Source organism: Pocillopora verrucosa, chromosome 4 (genome assembly GCF_036669915.1).
Source record: "Pocillopora verrucosa isolate sample1 chromosome 4, ASM3666991v2, whole genome shotgun sequence".
NCBI lineage: Eukaryota > Metazoa > Cnidaria > Anthozoa > Scleractinia > Pocilloporidae > Pocillopora > Pocillopora verrucosa.
In genome coordinates this window covers 10,037,306-10,056,913 of record NC_089315.1, presented here as the reverse complement: position 1 = coordinate 10,056,913, position 19,608 = coordinate 10,037,306, and the positions used below count along the sequence as shown (strand labels likewise).

General features: G+C 38.9%; 1 pseudogene; it reads left to right on the top strand.

Annotated features, from left to right (window-relative positions):
* Nucleotides 1-19,608, top strand: part of LOC131797154 (E3 ubiquitin-protein ligase rnf213-alpha-like) — a 53,632-nt pseudogene that overhangs the window by 6,289 nt on the left and 27,735 nt on the right.

Genomic DNA, 19,608 nt, shown 5'->3' with positions numbered 1-19,608 from the left:
TGGTCACGTCAACGAAGGTGAATGAAAGACCTGGAACTCCCCACTAGGCTCTCAAACGCACTAGTTCCCTCATTATCATCTGCGCAGCGGCAATGGTGAATAAAACTTTTAAATTCGAATAGTGGCAGCTTCTTCAACCATTCTTAGAATTACTAACAAACTAAGCTGCGCTCTTATTGTAAACTTTGATGCTGCTGATGCAATAATTTTTGCGATGACAGTTTAAAATTGCTTAAAGTCTATTAACTTAATTACGATTGCAGGAGTAGCAACCCGGTACATCTTCTCTCTCAGCTCCGTTCGATGTTTGAGCTTGATCCCTTATTTACAAGGACGTTTCTGTTAGCACTTCCTCTCCGTGACATAGCAACGGTGCTGCAAAGAGACGTGCACATACCTCTTCATGAAGTCGCATGGACAGTAACTCGAGTTGCGGAAGAATCCTTACCTGACAAAGAGGTAGTGGTATATTTGTCAATTTCTTTAAATAGAAGATTTTTGAGCCGCCAACATCATCTGCCGCATGGCTGCAATCGAATAACACTTTTGAGACACTTGTCAGCAAAGGAAGTTCTTAAACTGTATGTTGTCAAGGGCAGTAGCATCTGGCCTATATGCGTGCCCCTGACATTATTTGATAAAATGAAAAAAGGAAAAAAAGGCCTGTTTTCAATGGCTGTGTTTTCTTTCTCTCGTCAGTGGGATCACCTCGCCCAGTGCGTAAGAGAGATGAATACCAGAATAATGAATAACTTTGACAGGTAAGACTTGCAAATACTAGATTGGAGATTTTTTCATCAACTTGAAGAAGGATGTAATTCACGACTTTCACTAGTTTTATGTTGTGACCATAAATGTTAAGTGTAAGATTAAGAAGGTGTAGTGAAATTGCCGACATATCTTTCTCATGGTGCTTTAAGAAATGTAGAAACAAAAGCTTTATAATGCAATTAAATTAAAATTCCTTATTTTGCCAGACTGGAGCATGCCGACTATTACCTCGTTATGTCCGTAGCCAAAGCATCTGCACATCTTCTGCGTCGACTACTCAAGGAACTCAATTCAACCTTGTGGGAGAGAATTCAGATTCTCTCTGATATCTTCACTCTTCTTGGGAGTAGCCTTGTGATGGCAAAACGCATTGCATCCGATGCAGAGTTTTCTTCACATCCAAAGGAGGACGAAAAGAAAGTCGAAGAAAGCATACATTTATTTCAAGGGGCATTACAGATTTTACAAGGCTCCTTAGATAAGCACGTGACCTTGATTGACAAAACAGTAGATGAACGCCATAAAGAATTACAGGTAGCATTGCATTATTCAGGCGGTCATTTCTGAGTCATGAGTCCATACGTTTGTTCGTTTTACTGTTCGCTTTTCCTGCTTCCTTGTAGTTGATTTTTTGTCTGTCTGCCTGCTTCTTTTCTTGATTGTACCATACATAATTACCTTGCTCCCCTCTGCTGTTTACAGGGCGTATCAATACAAATTGAAGGAAAGAAATTTGGTGTTCCTTTCTGGTGTTATTTTACGATATACATAAAATCTGTGGCAAATACATCTTCAATTATTTGTTTTTGTTTAAGGGGTGGACAGCCATGCTCTCCTTAAAACTTGAAGACGATGAGTTGCAGCAGCTTTGGCAAGAAAAATTAAGGGAGTCTCTTAAATATCGCATGGATCAGGTAAATTTCTGCTGGTTTCTTTCTTCGGTGTTGAATGTTTTGGAAGATTTCGGGATGAAAGTAAATTAGTTTGTTTTCGTATACACATTAGGATAAAGAAGTCACCAATCCAATTCACAGTGATCGGGAAATCTGGATACTCTGCCTTAGACAAACCTTTTATTAATTAAGTCGAGGACAAAATTTTTTAAATTGTTCGGGAATGAATGGCTAAGGTTTTGTTATAACAAGCAACCAGTAAACTTTAAACTGATAAAGTGCACTCGCAGGCAATTAAGAGTGACTTTCCAACTTGTTCTTTCCCTCGGCATGAAACAGATTTTGGGATTTAAAGGGTGTGCGTCGGTGTCTAGATTAGTTTCGTTTAGTTTTCAATCTTTTTTGATCCCAAGGAGGCTCCAAAGGGTTTTTACTCAATGCTAGCGCGCCCACCAGCATAATGTTTTTTCCAGAAAATTTTGGTGTTTTCGCTTTTCAAGGTCACTAAAAGCCATCATTATTTTCTTCAGTTTGCTTCCGTAAAATCTCGCAAAATTTCCACAATTTACAAGCCTCTGTAGGTTTTTTTTGACCGCGAGATCTGCGTGCGAATATAGCGCGAGCTTTAAAATTTCAACGTGCAAAACGAACATGGCGGCTCGATACGATCGCACAATTATTATCTGAAAAGGCGTCAACAGTTTCACACAATAAAATTTTTATATGACGAAATCTACGGTTTCTAACAACTGCAACCGTAATATTCAAAGGACTTCTACGCCTGAAAAAGAGTTCAACCAAAAAGAAAACACCATGGGAAAGATTGCTAAAAGGCGACAGATGATGCAAAAGATTCGAAAGTTTACGCATACTCATCTCTTGGCGAAGTTCTACTCCATTAAGTAATGTTTTGTGACAAAGAAAATAGGGATCTTTCGAGCAAGATTTATCGCGTTTTCTTCGGTGGAATTTCCTAAGATTTGCTGTGCCCTTCCTCGTGCCTGTCGATAAGAAAAAATTCATAAGACCAAATTCGAGATAGAGGAAGAAAACACAAAATTGCCCACAGCGAGGAAACTACCTTTGTAACCCCTACTTTTTTTGGCTTTTAAATGATCGGCAGGATAAATTTCACAAAATGTGAAAATTTTGAAAGATTTCACCGAAGGAGAGTGGATAGAATCAAAGGCGAAGCCAAATTATCACTGGTAAGCGCCTCCCTTCGTGAAGCCTTCGCTTAATAATAAAAATTATTTTGATAATATTTTTAGTGACCTAGAAAATGCTTTTAGTGACCTAGAAAAGCGAAAAAAAAATTTTTTTTAGAAAAAAAATACGCTAGCGCGCTCGTCAACTTTGAACAAAAACCCTATGGAGCCTCCTTAAGTTCACATTTAACGAAGTCCAGCAACCGCAAGGCGAATATGATTCTCCTCGAAAGTACCTGTTAAGAGCATTTTCTGGTATTGAAACATGAATTGTTATGTTAAATTGCTATAGTACATTGAATTAATTGACACCAATGAACCCTTACATGCCTATTCTCTAACCACAGTTGACACAGGGGGATGTGATAAAACTTTTCTGCTCTTTGGACCGAGAAATCTATCATCTAGATATCTATGAATGTCTTAAGGCTGCCGCTTACGAGGCTGCAGATTACCTTCTAGAGGTAAGCTCAACTCAGTTTTGTACGTCAAGGTGAAAATAATGTGATATCACGTTGGGGTCGCCATGTTTATACAATGGTGACCAAAGCAGTTCCTTTGGAACACGAAAAAGGTGCACGTTTCATAGTACTTTATATGAATTTGGGGGTTGAGTTTGATGACGTTTTCTAAGGTGAATGCGCAGGAAATGGTGAAAGATATTAAAATAGACGTTGCAAAAAGGATGTAGAGCTGAGAGGGATGAAGGACTGCATATCGAAATTGAAGCTTAAATAGTGGGGGCATTTTCAGGAGTGCTCTAAGGATTAGAGCTACTTTGGCCGCTTTGGCTGCTTGCAGTTTTCGCGATAAATTTGAATCCCTCTTTTCGGAGTACATACGGGTTTTTTAAACTTTGTTTCAGAACGGAACACTGGAGAACCAAATGGAAGACTTGAGTTCAGATCTTAAAACGTCCAAGATGCAGTCTGCTGAAGTTGTAGAACTCTTTTCCCTTCTATTGGAGACCTGCTGGCCCATTGACAGTAACGAAAAAGAGCTTTCTCAAGATAAAGTGTTGGGACACATTCTTACATGGAAGCCAATGGCACAATATTTTAAACATTTTGGTACGTATAGTAGTATTATTTGACTTATATATATAAGCAATGTGCGTTGCCGTAGCTTTCTGCTGATAAGCTTAAAATTAATGATCGATGTTTTCACTTCATTCTATAGCTAATACATCTGTTAAACGGGCTAGAGTATTCAGTTCTACTGAACGAGTTAGAATATTTTCAGAGACTAACAAAACCCCCTAAGACAAATATTCATCACTGATGTATCCTCATAGGTGCTGAAAGTGTGGGAAATGCTTGCTTACCCGATGGCGGTTTGGAACATCTTGTTTCTGCGACCTCGCTTGTAGAACATGTAGCATTTTGGCTGAGAAGTGGTGAAATTAAAGTGAGCACACTACGAATTGTCAATAAAGACCGAGACAGATTTTTTGAGTTGTACTCTTTGCTACCTAAAGCTCCAGAGAACATATCTCTAGAGGAAGAAGTTGTGGCTGGCAGTAAGGCTAGCGGGAACCAGAGAGAAACAGTGGGTGTGGAGGTCCTTCTTGAAATGCGCGCTGAGGAGCTCGAAGCCTTTGAGAAGGAAAGAGACACTGTTTCTACTTTCATTCACATGTGTTCTCTTATCAAATCAGGTATATTATTGAAATATTCTTTCTTCCTCACAGGCCTATTCGCTGTGAAACCTCCCCAGCCACTATGAAGCTTGCATGTTTTGCAAACACCACCAGTGTGATGCAGAATTTTGATGCTGCAGAAAAATGAACACAGAGAGCTCAAGTTCTGAACACAAGTGTCGTTTATTTTCCATGATAAAACTTCGCGAGAGATGAATCTGTGTTTGAGTTCAGTCTATCTTAATTGTTCCCATATCCATTTTATTCAAACTTTTTTTTTTATCCAACAAGAAGATGTTTAATAGTGTAGTTTGGTCATTCGGGTGAGTGTATTCCTGAGAATGACTGATGTCAGGTTCGACAACCCCCACAGTGTTTCGACAACCCGAGCGAAAGTCATCATCAGAGAAAATTGAATAGTTTTTTTCAGCAGCTGACAACATTACTTCTCAAGACTACACTCACTCGGACGATCAAAGTACACTATGACATGTTACCCCCGGGCTCAAACCATTTACTGTACTACCAAGAAAAATTGAATAGTAAGCCGCCCATTTCACTTCATGTCTCTGAAATCAACTGTTGATTGCAAAATTTCTCTTTTTAGTGGATATTGACCTACAAAATATCAAGAAGAAACTGGAAATGGTCCTGCCCTCTCGACAAATACTTGAAATTTGCCATAAACGTGGACATGGAGATGAACCTGTGGTAAAGTTCTTTGATCTTACGATAACGAACAAGAAAATGATGCAATCTTTGCATGATATTCACCATAGTCTTCTTTTCCGCGACTTTTGGCGAATGTGTGGTCAGAGGACCGCCGATTTTTATAAAGATGAGCCTGGGTTTGACGGGACTTTGACGATAGACAAAGTACAAGAGCGTCTTTGGCTGCCTTCTTATCGAAAATGGCGAGGCCTATGGGAAAGAATCGTTAACGGTGAAATAAGTCTTAAAGAAGTGGATGAGAAATTCCACAGGTTCAATGATGATCCCGAGGCTTTAGACAGGGAAATTAAGGCAGTAGTGATCAAATTTTCCGACATTGACACCGTTCTTCTTGGCCGTGTTGATCAAATTAAACAATGCCATAAGTTGAAAGAGTGCGAGGATACTGCAGCCACAATTTTAGATTTCAAAGAAGCAATGGAACTTCAGGGAGACTTCCAATTGCTGGATGATTTTCGTGATCAGGTACATTTTTTAAATGAATTTATAAAAAAATCTATATCTAGAGAGGAAGTCTTCTTTGTTTTATAAGGAGAAATAATGTATTTCACCACTGCAGCGACTCACACCTGCAGTAGATGATTGTTGACTGCAAAACTGTGATCTAATTTGCCATAGTCGCTATGGTGTATAGCACTTAACGGCCATCTGCGCTTGTTTTTTTAAGATGAATGAAGAATTTCAGACACGTCTACTCGGTACCATCAGTGATGAGATTTTCCAAATCGCAGGAGCACTTAAAAGTGTTTCGAGACCAATGATTCAATGCTTGAGGACTGTCATTGAATGCAAGGAATTCATATTATGGCTTCGGGAAGAAGTGAAAGGTATCTCGAACTACTTCTTGACATTTAAGTAACTTAAAAGTTAGGACTTATTTACTAACTCATCGACTAGCAACCAACTGCCAAAACACCTATTGAAGAGAGGAGGTAGACTAAGGTAACGACTGACTTAAGAACCTACGCACGCAACTTAACGAGAATGCAGTATCCTGATATGACATGTTACTCAGTAACTTTTAAAAACTCACAGTTTAAACTTTGACTTTGTAATTTATCTTCAGGTCGAGAGGAAGTGAAAACACTGGTAGATCTGGCGATGATGTCCGCTGATGAAAGTGACATCCAAACTGATCGTGTCTCCTGTCTGCACACCACTGCCCTTGGATTCGCACCTTTCATATTTGACCTGGCGAACAAACATGCTGACTTCGCGCAATTGATGAAGATATGTATAGGTGTCTGGGAAGAGGTGGAAAGGAACGAAACCTTGCCAATGAAACTGGTTAGATATTTGCATGATGACTCAATCCCTTAAAAGTTCATTTGCAAAGTTAAGTTCTTTAGAACAAGTCATTCAGGTTGTCTGAAGGATTTTACGTAATTTTACTTTGTACGCGATTCGAAACATCAAAATGTCTCCTTACGCCTTTCTAAAAGTGCTTTAGAAGCATCTGGTTTCCAGGAGATATCCCATACTGATGTTTCACCATGATTGCGTTTCAGCGAGTGACTTTAATTATTCAGCCGGCCACGTGGGACTGGCCCGAATCTGCACCTATCGAGTTAAAACTTCTCCATATTTACAGAAGTTACCACAAGTTATACTTTTAACAATCATTTTGTGCAATTCTCTCGTAACTGTTGCAGTTGGAACTTTCTTTGGGGAAAGATTTTCAAGCAATTTTATTTTCATTTTCTATTCTTCATACGATACTCACATAATCTAAAAAAAATAGAATCCATAGGATATTTGAACCAAGGCAAAACCAAATTTATTAAGCCGTCGAGCGGTGTGTAGTTTTTATGTTTCAAAATGAAGTTGGTGACTTTCATAATTGACGACTCAATTAATTTATTAAAACTCATAGGTGTGATCTTCCTCTTGTAATGGACCGTCTTGAATTAATACAAGTAGATGTTAATTACAATTATTCTGAGCGCCTTGAAGGAGAGAGAAGCATAACAAACATATATATATTTGCAAGGATGCTTTTTTGTTTGCTGACGTGTTGCAGGGGTTTTTACGACGAATATTTTCTTATTGCTATGTGGAATGATTTGGTAAACTTGAAAAGGAGCGAGAGGGTAAAATGGTGTAAAGTTCCTTACTTTGATTTGTTAAAGAGATAGTGTTCGCTTCCTGTTCTTGTAGAAAGATATCAGTGATCATCTTCAGTGGCTTAAGGGAATCAAGGATGAGCATGCCATGTCGTCTCTCAAATTAGCCCAAGCTATAAATGCAAGAGGAGTCTACTCTATAGGGAAGTTGGACAACGGAGCATCTACTCAGCTCTACGACAAGAAAAACGTTCACTCTGTTATTAGCCTACTGCTACCACCAGACAAGAGTATTGGTCAGGCAAGAGAATTCAATCTGGAGAAACTTCAGGAACTGCAAAGTAAACTGGCTCTCATCTCAGGAAAGGATTCACAGGGTCAGGAGGATATACGAAATTTTGGAGAGGTGAGATATCGGTGTAGCTTCAGGAAAAGTATACGAGCGCAGTTTGATATGTTGAAAGTTACCCTTTCAGGATCGTACTAAACCTTGCTAAGGAAGACATTGATAAGACTATAACAACATCTATAACTTGGGTTCATTTATCAGTTTTAGTTGTGCTTTCCTCTTTGATGATATCCCTAATATTTAACCTTGCTTCTCTTCCGAGTCCTTTTTATCGCCTCTCTTAAGTCTCGGTAAGTTGATGGATTGGCGCATTTTTCAGTCTAGTTTTCAGTTGATTTTCGTCATGTTGCTGCTGCCTTATTATTTGGTTTAATTTTATGTAATTTTGTCAGAACAAATTTGATGTTATGAATACTGTCAACCACTGCTTCACATCGACTCCTTAAATGTCAAAAAATCTTCAAAGTGAAGGTGGAAAGCCAAAAAAGTGATGTAGAAGTTCCGATAAACGTTTAACACAACATATAGTTAAACCTCTATTTAAAACAAATTGTAGTACAATTTTATTTATCATTCTTGAAAAAAAAACCCACAAAATAGCATATTTTAAATAAAATTATTTCTTTTTAGTTGTTACAAGGCGCTGTTCAACTTGCCCAGGCTTATGTGAGTCTCTGTGAAATCGGTGACGTGTCTCATCTCGACTGGAAAGGAGAATATAAATGCAAAAGCGTTATGGGGAAGAGAGTCCTAGCTGATATTCAGTCGAAGAGCAAAGAATTCGATCACCGTTACAAAGAATGTAAAAAACACATTAATTCATTAAGAAAGAAGTACCACGAATTAAACTTTTTCACTATACAACAGCTTCTTTTCTTGCGCAAGGAACTCGCGGGTTTGAAGTACAGTTCTACCACGGAATATCTAAATCGGCTTCAAGTTTACAGTCTTCTTGAAAAGGTGTTTCCAGGCATCCACAAATCGTTATTACAAGAGGTTTTTCAGGATGCGGGAATCTTGTCGCCAGATTTTGGTCAATTCAGTGATGGAGACACTCTGGGGGATACAACTCAAATAACTTCTCTATTAAGTCAAGACGGAAAAGACAACTCCATAGATGAAGTGCAGATTATCGAGAAATACGAGAGCCTTCTTGGAAATGTGGAGAGGTTAAGTCACTCAGAACCTGAACGTCTAGCCGTAGCAGCTCTTGTTAACAATTGGGAAAGTAAGGAAGCTGATCTTGGTTTGTGGTGTTTGCAAAACATGGGAGACAGCGACCTTGTGGACGAACTCTTTGAGAGAGCTTCAGGAGACCCCAGATTCCGTAAGATCGTAGATCAGAAGATTGAGTCAGATGTAGAGTGGATGCAATTATCCCAGAGTTCTGATTGTGATCAGATGAGGTGACTTACTACACCTAATGATGAAATAAACACCGACTATATATTGCTAATTATTTTGATTATCCGAACTACTGGCAAATAGTAACATATGTTCATCATGATGGTTTGGGTAGTTTTCTGCGTCATGCAAAATTTCCCCAACCTGAGGGAAACCATTAGATATTATTTGGCTGGCGTGGCTGATTTTTACAGCGAGAATTTAAGTAGCGTTACTTCTGTCTTCTGTATCCCATCGGTCAATGCAGGAACATCTAAATGTTTTAAAGAGGTGCATGAGAATGATCTATATTCTGTTGTGAAGTGTCGATGTAATTTTTCCCGATAAAGATGTAGGGAAAAATAATAACACACACTTAAGATTTGTGTACAATTTACAATCGAAAAGATGAAATGAAGGTATTGGAATTATTTTTTTCGGTGCAGCTTTTTGTGACTTAAGTTTCAAGTATTCCTTCATCTTAATTTGCATCTATTAAAGCACTTGTCGTTTTTGTTGATGTGGCAGTGTACGAGAAGGCAGTGATGATGAGTTGAGCTTACCTGACGAGCCAAACCTGGACGAAACAAAAGGGGGCACCATTTTAGGTCTAGAAGAAATAGGCGTATTTCTGTCTTACTTGGCAGCTAAAAAAGGTATTTTAACACTATGATTTATTGGTCATATATCATGTTGCCTTCAATCGAATTTTGTCTTTCTCCCCGTGATGATGATGGATGAGATGGTATTGTTTGACAAAGGATAACTTCTATTCAGGTTTTAAACACCTATTTTAAGGGCTACTTCAGCAATTGATAAACCACACTACTGAGAATAGTTCGGTGGAAAACGTCATTTTATGCTAGCTTCTTACCATCGTAAAATGTGATATCCAGCCTTCAATCAAATCATAGCAGGGTTAAGGCTTATGAGCCATTATTATCATTGCAAGAAAATAACGACTCCTCTTCATTATTGAAGGGAGTCCTGAAAGAAGAGCTTTCCCAAGTTACCTGAGATTAGGAGAGCCGAACCTCGTGCTCGTAACAAAGGGTAAGTCACTTTCTAGAAGATGCTCGATTAGCTTGTTTCTTGATATAATAACTTTTCTCTGTTTGCATGCATATAGCTAGGCACATTCTAGTTCTCTTAAACGGATTTCATTTGTCTGCATGACTGGAAAGGAAGGAGAAATTTGATTTGTCTTATTACGTGCACTGAAAGTCACGAAACTAGATATCCACCTATCTGATTCAAATCACAGTAAAAGTGTTGCGACTTTTTCAAGAAAGTTAGCCACCTGAATGAATTCGTTACTAGTCTGTCTCCCCATCATTATCTCTTCATTCTATCAATCCTGGCCACCTCAGTCATTTATTATTTACATGTTTACTAATTGCAGAACAAATATTTGCTGCTGTTCTAAACCTTTATAAGGACGACAGAGTTCAGAGTTTGCCAAAGAGTGACGAAGTTCTTGTGTGCACCACCGGAACGACATCCGAGGAGGTACTAGCTGAGGTCACACGCTCTTTAGATACGCTAGTGGTAGTGCTTGTAAAGTGAAAATTCATTATAATTATTTTAGCGTTGCGCGAGCGGAAAAGCCACTGACCAAGCTACATGTATACTTAAATTTCTTTTAGCAGTTTCTTTCGATTATTCGTGTAATCTGTGTAACAGGACCTACTGCGCTCTAAGAAAAGTTTTGGTAATTAAAATGACATACGCATTTATAATGGTCAACTATTGTCTAGGTGGAGCTGTTATGGCGTCGAGCCCTGGCAGGCGATGGAAACAAATTGCATTGTCTGGTGAATGGCGATCTGTTAGACTATGAAGTCAGCCAAAAGGTGGTGAACTGTTTACACACACTGATGCAAGAATATCCCCAGAATGAAAGTAAGTACTGTTTGACAATTTGCGTCTCGGCTGGGTGTTTTCGTCTTTTCTAAGAGATGTATAAATATGTTTACATAACAGCTATACCGATTAAGATTTTCGTTTTCTATGTAAAGCTCCCGTTTCAGTTTCTTTTTCCTTTGCCTTGATAAACTAACAGAGGCTCTTGAAAAGAAAATGTAAACAATCAAACCAAAGTTTGAGTCCACTGATTTACTCTCTCTCTCTTTCTATTTTGTTAATTTCCCTCTCCATATCTTCAGAATTGGCCCTTGTTGTTCTATGCAGTAGCGAAAACGAAGAGCGAGCTCATATTATAGCCTGTTTGGAGCAGTACAAAGTATTAATGCCAAGATATCCTCGACTAAACGAGCTCCGCCGCTACCTCGAAAAACAGTTTAGAGCGCCAGAGCAGATCCCTGGCGAGTATCATGAGAAGCACGTTATTTGGAATCCAGCTGCAAAAGTTAGTCGAGCGGCGAAGTAGGTTTATCTCTATGTGTTTTTCAAATAACGGGGAACTTAAATTTCATTTTCTGTAACAACCGTTTTGATCACAGACATTGCATCCCTCGCATGTTTTAGCATTATCATTCGTAGTTGATACTTTGAGAAATGTAAAAGATAGACATACAGTAACTCGATGAGAATGAGAGACGAAAAGCATGTTCGCGTTGTTTAACCAGATTGTGCAAAAATTGCAGGTTACAAGACTGATGATATCTTAAGGGAGACACTCTAGATAATCTAACTCTTATTTAAAGTATATAGTCGTTTTCATCTGCACTGTATCACTAAAGCATGATCTGACGCAATGTGTTTCAGTACTTTTAAGTTTAATTTATTTCTGATGGCAGTAGAAGTGAGATAAGCAATGTGGAAAAATGGATTTGTATGTTATTTTATTTGTTAAATCCTATGAGCTACCGACCCTTTTCTTTCTCTGAGGCAAACAAAGTCCCTTGCTCCCTAACTGAAGGATACATATTTCTTTGCTGTTTTTTTTAAAGCTTTAATGTTCGAGTAGTATCTTCTGACCACTCTGGAGTAGGAAAAAGTTTGGATGTGCTGAGGTTGGCAGAAGAGGTGGCGGCCCTTCCAAACAACCGGCTTGTTGTCAAGACAATGGAAGAGGAGAATGAAGAACCACCTCTTCTGCGTGTCACAATTCCTTTCCACGACAAACATGCACAGATCGCCGATGTTGTTGGTTTCTTTCTGCCCCATGCTCTCCCTTCAGATCTACCTTTGTCCAGGATTTTCCACCTCGACCGTTCCTCTGCGGTGCGTTTTTCACTTAAACGTATCTTCTCAACTCATTATTCATTTACGAATTAATCGATTGAACCTTATGTTGATTACCGAAATCAATGCTTCTATTCGAGAAGCTATGTCACTTAGAGCAGGATTTAACTTACTTTTTCAAGTTGTTAATTTTCATGATCTAAAAACAGGCATTGCAGGAATGAGCGGGAGAACTTAATTCCTCTAAACTTAAATAATCGGTGTCATTTGCTTGTTGAATACAAGAGCACGTTTAACTGCTTCGTTAAAGAGATTCTTGTTATCCTCTAGCTTGTCCTGTGCCAACTATTTCTCAGAATTTGTTTGCTTAATGTAATAGGCTATTTTCGATACATCAAAATTCGATCTTGGCTACTTACGTTAATTGATTTAACTCTTTTGACCTTTCTCGACAGGTCACGCCAGAATTAGAAACACTGCTCTTTAATTTGCTGATCTTGGGTGAACTAACAGATGATTGTGGGCGCGTTTGGAGGAGGAACTACTACGACTTGTATATCCTGGAAATTACTAACTTCGCCTCTATGGTAACATTTTTTGTTAGGTATTTTTAAGTTGTTGACGCAGTACGTGGACTTATACGAACGCTCAAGCCCGGAAACATAGACAAACCGCTTTGTTCGACTTTAAAAATCACCTCATGAGTCCCCGGCCTCGGGTAATTTCAAAATTTTCCTTGTTATAAAAAAAAAGATATCAACTTGCAGATTTCTTTTACCTTTGTATCTCATTAAACAGAAGTCAACAGAGTCAACGGAGGCATGTAGGTTCCATGAACTTCTCCCAACAGTCAAGTGTTGTCTTCCGGAAAACACTCTTCCTTCCTTAAGGAGAGGCCTGAGTAGGTTAAAATTATTGATTGACCAAAAGATTCAAAGTTGTTTATACAAATTTATGTCAGTGTACCATTTATAACGCATTAGGAGGAGTGCGAACTGGAAGTTGATTGATATCATTTACAGATTTGAGTTTACCCGGAATAAAAATATAGTTGGGAATTGTCATCCTTTCCCTTTGCTTGCTACGTTATATGTTGTAGTTTTAAATAGTTAACGTGGTATTTACAGTAATTTTTCGAGCTTTAGTCTGCCCAATAAATGCAGAGTAATTTTAATGACAATTGCAAAACTTAGTTATACCTATATTTTTGCCAGGGCAAGGAGAGATTAGCCGGCCGTCGTTTGATGAAGAAGAATTGCTGAGCGACGCAGTTCAGCGTGTCTGGTGGTATCTTCACCTATTTGAAACGAACCCCGAGGTCATCCAGGACTTTCGCTTTAACCCTCAAAGGAAACTTAAGGACCCAACGAAATGTCTTGAAACGCTGATAAGGTTTGCAACTTTGTTTGTGCGAGTTACATCATTTGTCTTAGAGAAAGGTGATCATTCAAACACGTGGTAACAGTTCCGAACGATGTTTCCAACGCTCATCTCTAAAGTTCAGTGTTTAAGGAAACGTTCAACAACTATGTCTAATGACTCGTCGAAAGTTTTAGCTGTTTCGTCTTTGGAATACTCATAGCTTTTTTGCTTTTGTTAGGAATTGTGGAGTACCGAACCCAACCTGGTCAGAACTTCGTAATTTTGTGAACTTTTTTGAACAACCAGCTTAGTGATTGCGAGGAAAGTGCTTTCTGTGACCCATCGCTAACAGCGGACACCTTACAAGGATTGAAGACTTTTGTGGTCAAATTTATGATAATTATGTCTGAGGTAAGAAAAGTATTCAAGAGGCAGATATGAGCGGCAACCATTGTAGAATCGTGTATACATGTTTTAACAAACATCATTGAGTTCTGCTTACACTAAGTCGCTTTGTATCAGGATTTTGCAATGCGATCATTAACAGACAAAGAAGGCCATGTATTTAAGGACTCCCTTGGGGAAACAGCTAAATCATACGATGAACAAGAAATTGTTCCTTTCCAGCTACGAAGGCGATGGGAAACCAGGTAACTGACTTTTTTATCTATGGATTACCTCATTTGTGCTACAGAATTCTCAATTTGTGTTACAGATTACCTCATTATGTTGCAGATCGAGCACTTTGATAAAAATGTTTATCCTTATATTTCTTGCTATTCCTTTCTGAACTTAGCCCTCATCCATACATCTTTTTTAACCCGGATCATGCGACCATGACTTTCCTGGGATTCCAAGTTGATCAAAATGGAAATCTTCTAGATCCCAAGACCAAAGAAATCATTAAGCGGAATATCATGTCAAGACCCCTTAGAACAGGACTTCATGTGCAGAAAGTGGATTTGGACAACAACTTTGAGTCTTATTCGAAGTAGGTATTCATGAACATTATATGGTGGCTTTGCATGCAAGTTATTTCAATGGACTGCAAGCTAATTTTAAAGCTATCAGCAGTTCGCATTTCCTACTTGTAAAACGTGTAGACAATTTTCTGTAACGAATGCACTTGTCAAGGAAACATTTTCGCTGCATACATCGGAAATTCAAAAAGGTCGACAATAACTTTTTTCTCTGAAACTCGCTGAATTGCACGCTAGAATTTTCCGTATACCTTTACAGTTTTTCTCTCCGGCGCCCCTCTCTTCAATCATCTTTAAGTTTTCCACTAGGTTTTATTGCTCAAAGTCAGGCACTTTCAACGTACGATTCCATTTTGGTGGCGTTGAACCTATATAACAGTAGAGCTTAAATTTGTTCTCGAAATTTTTCACTTGCTACAAATGCCAGGTGACGAGATGAACGGCCTTCCCAAAATAATTCTTATGGGAAGTGAGTGATCCTATCAGTGCAAATTCAGTTTTAGTAGAGTTTTGTAATTGTTCTTACAACAGGGTTGACAAAATTCAATTGTTGTGTTCTGTCATGGCGATCGAGTGCGGTTATGACCCGGATGAGTCATACGAATTGACGGGTGATAATGTGAAGAAAATTCTAGCCATCCACATGAGATTCAGATGCAACATCCCAGTTGTAATCATGGGTGAAACAGGATGTGGAAAGACAAGACTTATTCGGTATTTGTGCGGACTGCAGACCGAGGGAGAGGTGGAGGAACGTAGAAACATGCTCTTCATGAAGGTGTAACTATAGAATCTATTTCCTGTTTTGTAGTGAAATGCTGTCAATGACCAACTGTTATAAGTTTACATAATTCAACTGCGCAGCTTGGTAACATGAAACCAAAAATAAAAAAGTTGAATCTCCGTTTTGAGGAAACTTCCAGTACTAGAAAAGAAGTTGAATAGAGTTGTTCCATCAGTGAAGGCGATATATACCTATTAAAAGGTTATAAGGGAATTTTTTTGGTCGGAACCAAAATGCGTGTACCTTGATGTTGGTAATAGAATGTCCCCAGAGTACAGCTGTCCCAAAAGAGAAATTGAAGCTCAATGCAAGTCATGTCATTGAAGCTTCGCATACGTTATTTTTCGTAGCTGTATGTTGTTGTTGTTGCTATTGTTTACGGTCCCTCGTAAGGATATTAATTTCACCGCAAATTGTTTATCGTACAAAAAGGAAAGTTCTCCAGACCAAATAGAACATGATCAGAGACTAAATCCCCCAGGTTGCATTATTCCATAGGTTATTTCTCTTATGTTAAATGTACCCGAATTTCGGAATTCTCAAGGATCTTCGAGTAAAATTCCAAGATTACGAGATTTCGTCAGGGTATCAAATCTTTGTGCGTCCATTCGTTCTTCATCCTTGAACTACCCAACTAGCACGCTATGAAAATGTATATAACAACACTTAAGCGGTATAGCCTCAGGAGAAAGACCAGTATGAAGGGTTCGGTGTCTCAGCTTGTACCTCTCTTTCTCTATGTCATTTAAAGCGGAAAAGGTTAAGTTCGCGAGACTTGATGCCTTTTTTTCACTAGGTCCATGGCGGCACCACTTACAAAGACATAGAAAGGAACGTACTTCATGCTGAGACAGTGGCTGTCAAGAATGAACGTCTCGGAAAAAAAATCGACACTGTTTTGTTTTTTGATGAGGCAAACACCACTGACGCTTTGGGAATGATAAAAGAGATTATGGTGGATCGAAGGTGTAATGGTCGTCCCCTGAGTGACAATTTGAAATTCGTTGTGGCTTGCAATCCATATCGGAAGTAAGTTCAGCGCTAACTCTATGAAATCGGTAATTTTAAAAGTAGAATTATAAATGAGTAATGAAAAATTTTCAGGAAAACTTGACGAAATGCGTAGTTTTGTTGATGATTGCATCATTAAACCACAGCAAAGCCTAACTAAGAAATATTCTCGGCAGGCATACGAAAGAAATGATACATAAACTAGAGACCGCAGGATTGGGCTATCACATAAAAGCGGATGAAACCACAGAGAGCCTTGGTAAGATTTTTCATCAAGCGATATTGAGTTGGAATCATTAATTTATTTTAGTTGATTTTACTTTTATTGTGCAATTATATAGGTGGAATCCCATTGCGTCACCTTGTGTATCGAGTGCATGCTTTGCCAGAAAGCATGCGCAGTCTTGTGTGGGATTTTGGACAGTTGAATGCCGAAGTGGAAGAACTTTACACTCGTCAAATTGTTAGAAGATTTGTGAGTAGATGTACTTGTGGTTTAAAAAGGCGATGTATTCTAACACGTTTGAAAAGGGAGAATAACTAGTGTTCCCCCTTCTATACAATTCGTTTCTGAAGTTTAAATGAGCCACATCACATCAAATTAGATAATGTTTAGTATCCATGAAAATTACCGCGAGGAAAAGACTGAAAACCCCAAAGACAATATCTTGGTAGGGTGAGGCAAAACGTCGGTAGAGGTAAGAATCAAAAAGAAGTTACAAATACCGTTGCGGAAAGCGGAGAATAGCAAATTTTGCAAATTACGAGTTCGAAATGTTTTGGCTAAACAGTTCAAGATACATTGTGAGGCAACTTTTTTAACACTTTCTTTCTTTTTAATCTTGCAAGTAGCGTGTCGAAATCTTGATAGTTTCACAACTCCTCCTCAAATTTTAATTTTTAATAACGCTTATTTTCGATTAAAGAATACTTACATTTCTTTAAAGGTACGTGAAGGTCGTCTTCAGGAAGATGAAAACCGGGTTATTGCCATAGCAGCAGTTTTAACAGCCTCCCAACAATTCATGAGAAACAAAAAGGTGCTTTGTCAATTTATCTGTTACAGTTTTTGGCCCTATTAGCTTCCTATAAACTTTTAGCTAATGCAATCAAGTATAACTATTACATTTCGCGCTTTTGCAAAAAAGTCTTCCCCTGGTTGTTGAGTAAGTCACCAGTTCGCCTTGTGTGGTATGTACTGAAAGAGTTTAGTCATAGCGTAATAATTTTACACAATGACTCCATTTTCCTATAGGATGAGTGCAGATTTGTGAGCTTACGTGATGTTAAACGAGCCATGGAGGTCATGATCTGGTTTTACCAACACTTTCAAGATTTTTCTGGTTTGATGGAAGAGGAGCGACGTAAAAATGAAGAAGAGAGCGAGAATGAGAGTGACTCCGACTCTGGAGAAGATTCAACTGATGTCAAAGAAACTCTCTCTGATTCTGAGGACGACCAATGCGATCAGGAAAAAACTACAGCAACAAATCATAACGACTGTCGGAGTCTCCGAGATCGCCTGAGCATGGTTTGCCCTTTCATAGAAGTTAATTCCACAGGAAAAAGAGAAGAGCGACCTACCGTTAGCGCGACCGTTTGTGGGCGAAACTTCCCTTTTGCTTGCAAGGAAACAGCATCTGCAGAGTGCAAGCCAACGCAAATATTCGACTATGCAGACACAAAGGAAAGAGAAAAGCGATCCACCGTTAGCAAGTCTATGTGGGAGCGAAACATCCCTTTTTCTTCCAAGGAAACAGCATCTGTAGAGTGCAAGCCTACACAAATATTCGACTATGCAGACACAAAGAAAAGAGGGAAGCAACCCGCCGTTAGTGAGTCTATGTGTGAGCCGGACTTCTCTCTTGCTTCCAAGGAAACAGTTTCTGCAGAGTGCAGGCCCACGCAAGAGCCTCTGCAACTGTCTTCAAGAGTCAATCCTCTGGAAATGTTCTACCATGTAGAATCCTTAGATGAATCGCTCGAGGAAGAAAACGTAAGAATTGTTTTTACGTTATCCAAGACTATTCTGTAGCATATAGATACCAATGGTAAAAACTCTTTTGATTAGCAATTGCGCATGTCTCCGGTTAGTGCTATGTTTGCAATTTTTCTGATGCCTTACGTTTTTCTTGGTATCAACCCTGCAATGGAAAACAGATAACACTTGGTTTTTCGCTTACTAATTTTGCGGCCTTACGATTCTCAAGGTTAACGTTCATCACAGCCCCACGTATTACACCCTTCCATCCACTCATTGTTGCAAAATTGTTTACTGTAAAAAAATTTATGATGGTCCGATAAAATAAAGAAAAGTTGTGACTGATTGTAGCGAGACCTACCGAAGTAAGGCTATAGTTTAGAAGGAAACTTTATTCTGGTATTGATTGTTGTCAGGTTGATATTGACGACAGTATTGACCCGATCACTTGGTCTTTGATTCTTGCTCTTGGAGTTTGTTATCAAGCACGGTTAACAGAGAGGGAAGAATACCGCGAGGCAGTAGCAAACTCATTCCGACCACCATGCAGGCTTCCTGGCGGTGCTGAAAGAATTGAACGGGAAATATGTCGGTAATATTGACTCGTTGACGATATTATGCAAATGATGTCGTTTACTCTAAAAAAAAACTGCTGGATGAAAGGGGAAGCATCAGTTTCCAAAACTTCTTTCAATTTTAACCTAAGAGAATTTATTAGAAATATACATTTGCAGCTTGTGCTTGTGTCTGTGCCAAATGGACAATTAACCCGGAGTTGCCCACAAATCATTGAGACTTTAGGGGTCTCTTGACCTAGAAAGCCTGTGAAAAAAGCTTTTATTTATCTGGCCAGCTTGCTGAAAAACTAGACTTTCGAGAACACCTGTAATGACGGGAAGTATATAATTTGACCACAGCTTATCATTTGCTTTTTCATTTATCGTGAGTCAACGTCTATCGAAATAGTCATATCAGTGTAGTCGTAATAAAAGTTAAATGGTGTCTGCAACTCTTTTTAAAGATGTCAAGAAGCTTTGATGGGACAGCTGGAACTTGGACCAAACATTGCCTGCAATGAGGCCTTGAGAGAAAATGTGTTTATGATGGTGGTGTGTATTGAGCTGAGGATCCCGTTATTTGTCGTCGGTAAGCCGGGGAGCTCTAAATCACTGGCCAAAGCAGTTGTTGCAGACAATATGCATGGAGGAAGATCCAAACATAACCTTTTCAAACATTTTAAGCAGGTATGATCGAAGCAAGTAAGGCTGTCCAGCACTTAACCCCCTTAAGACTGGATTCAGTTTT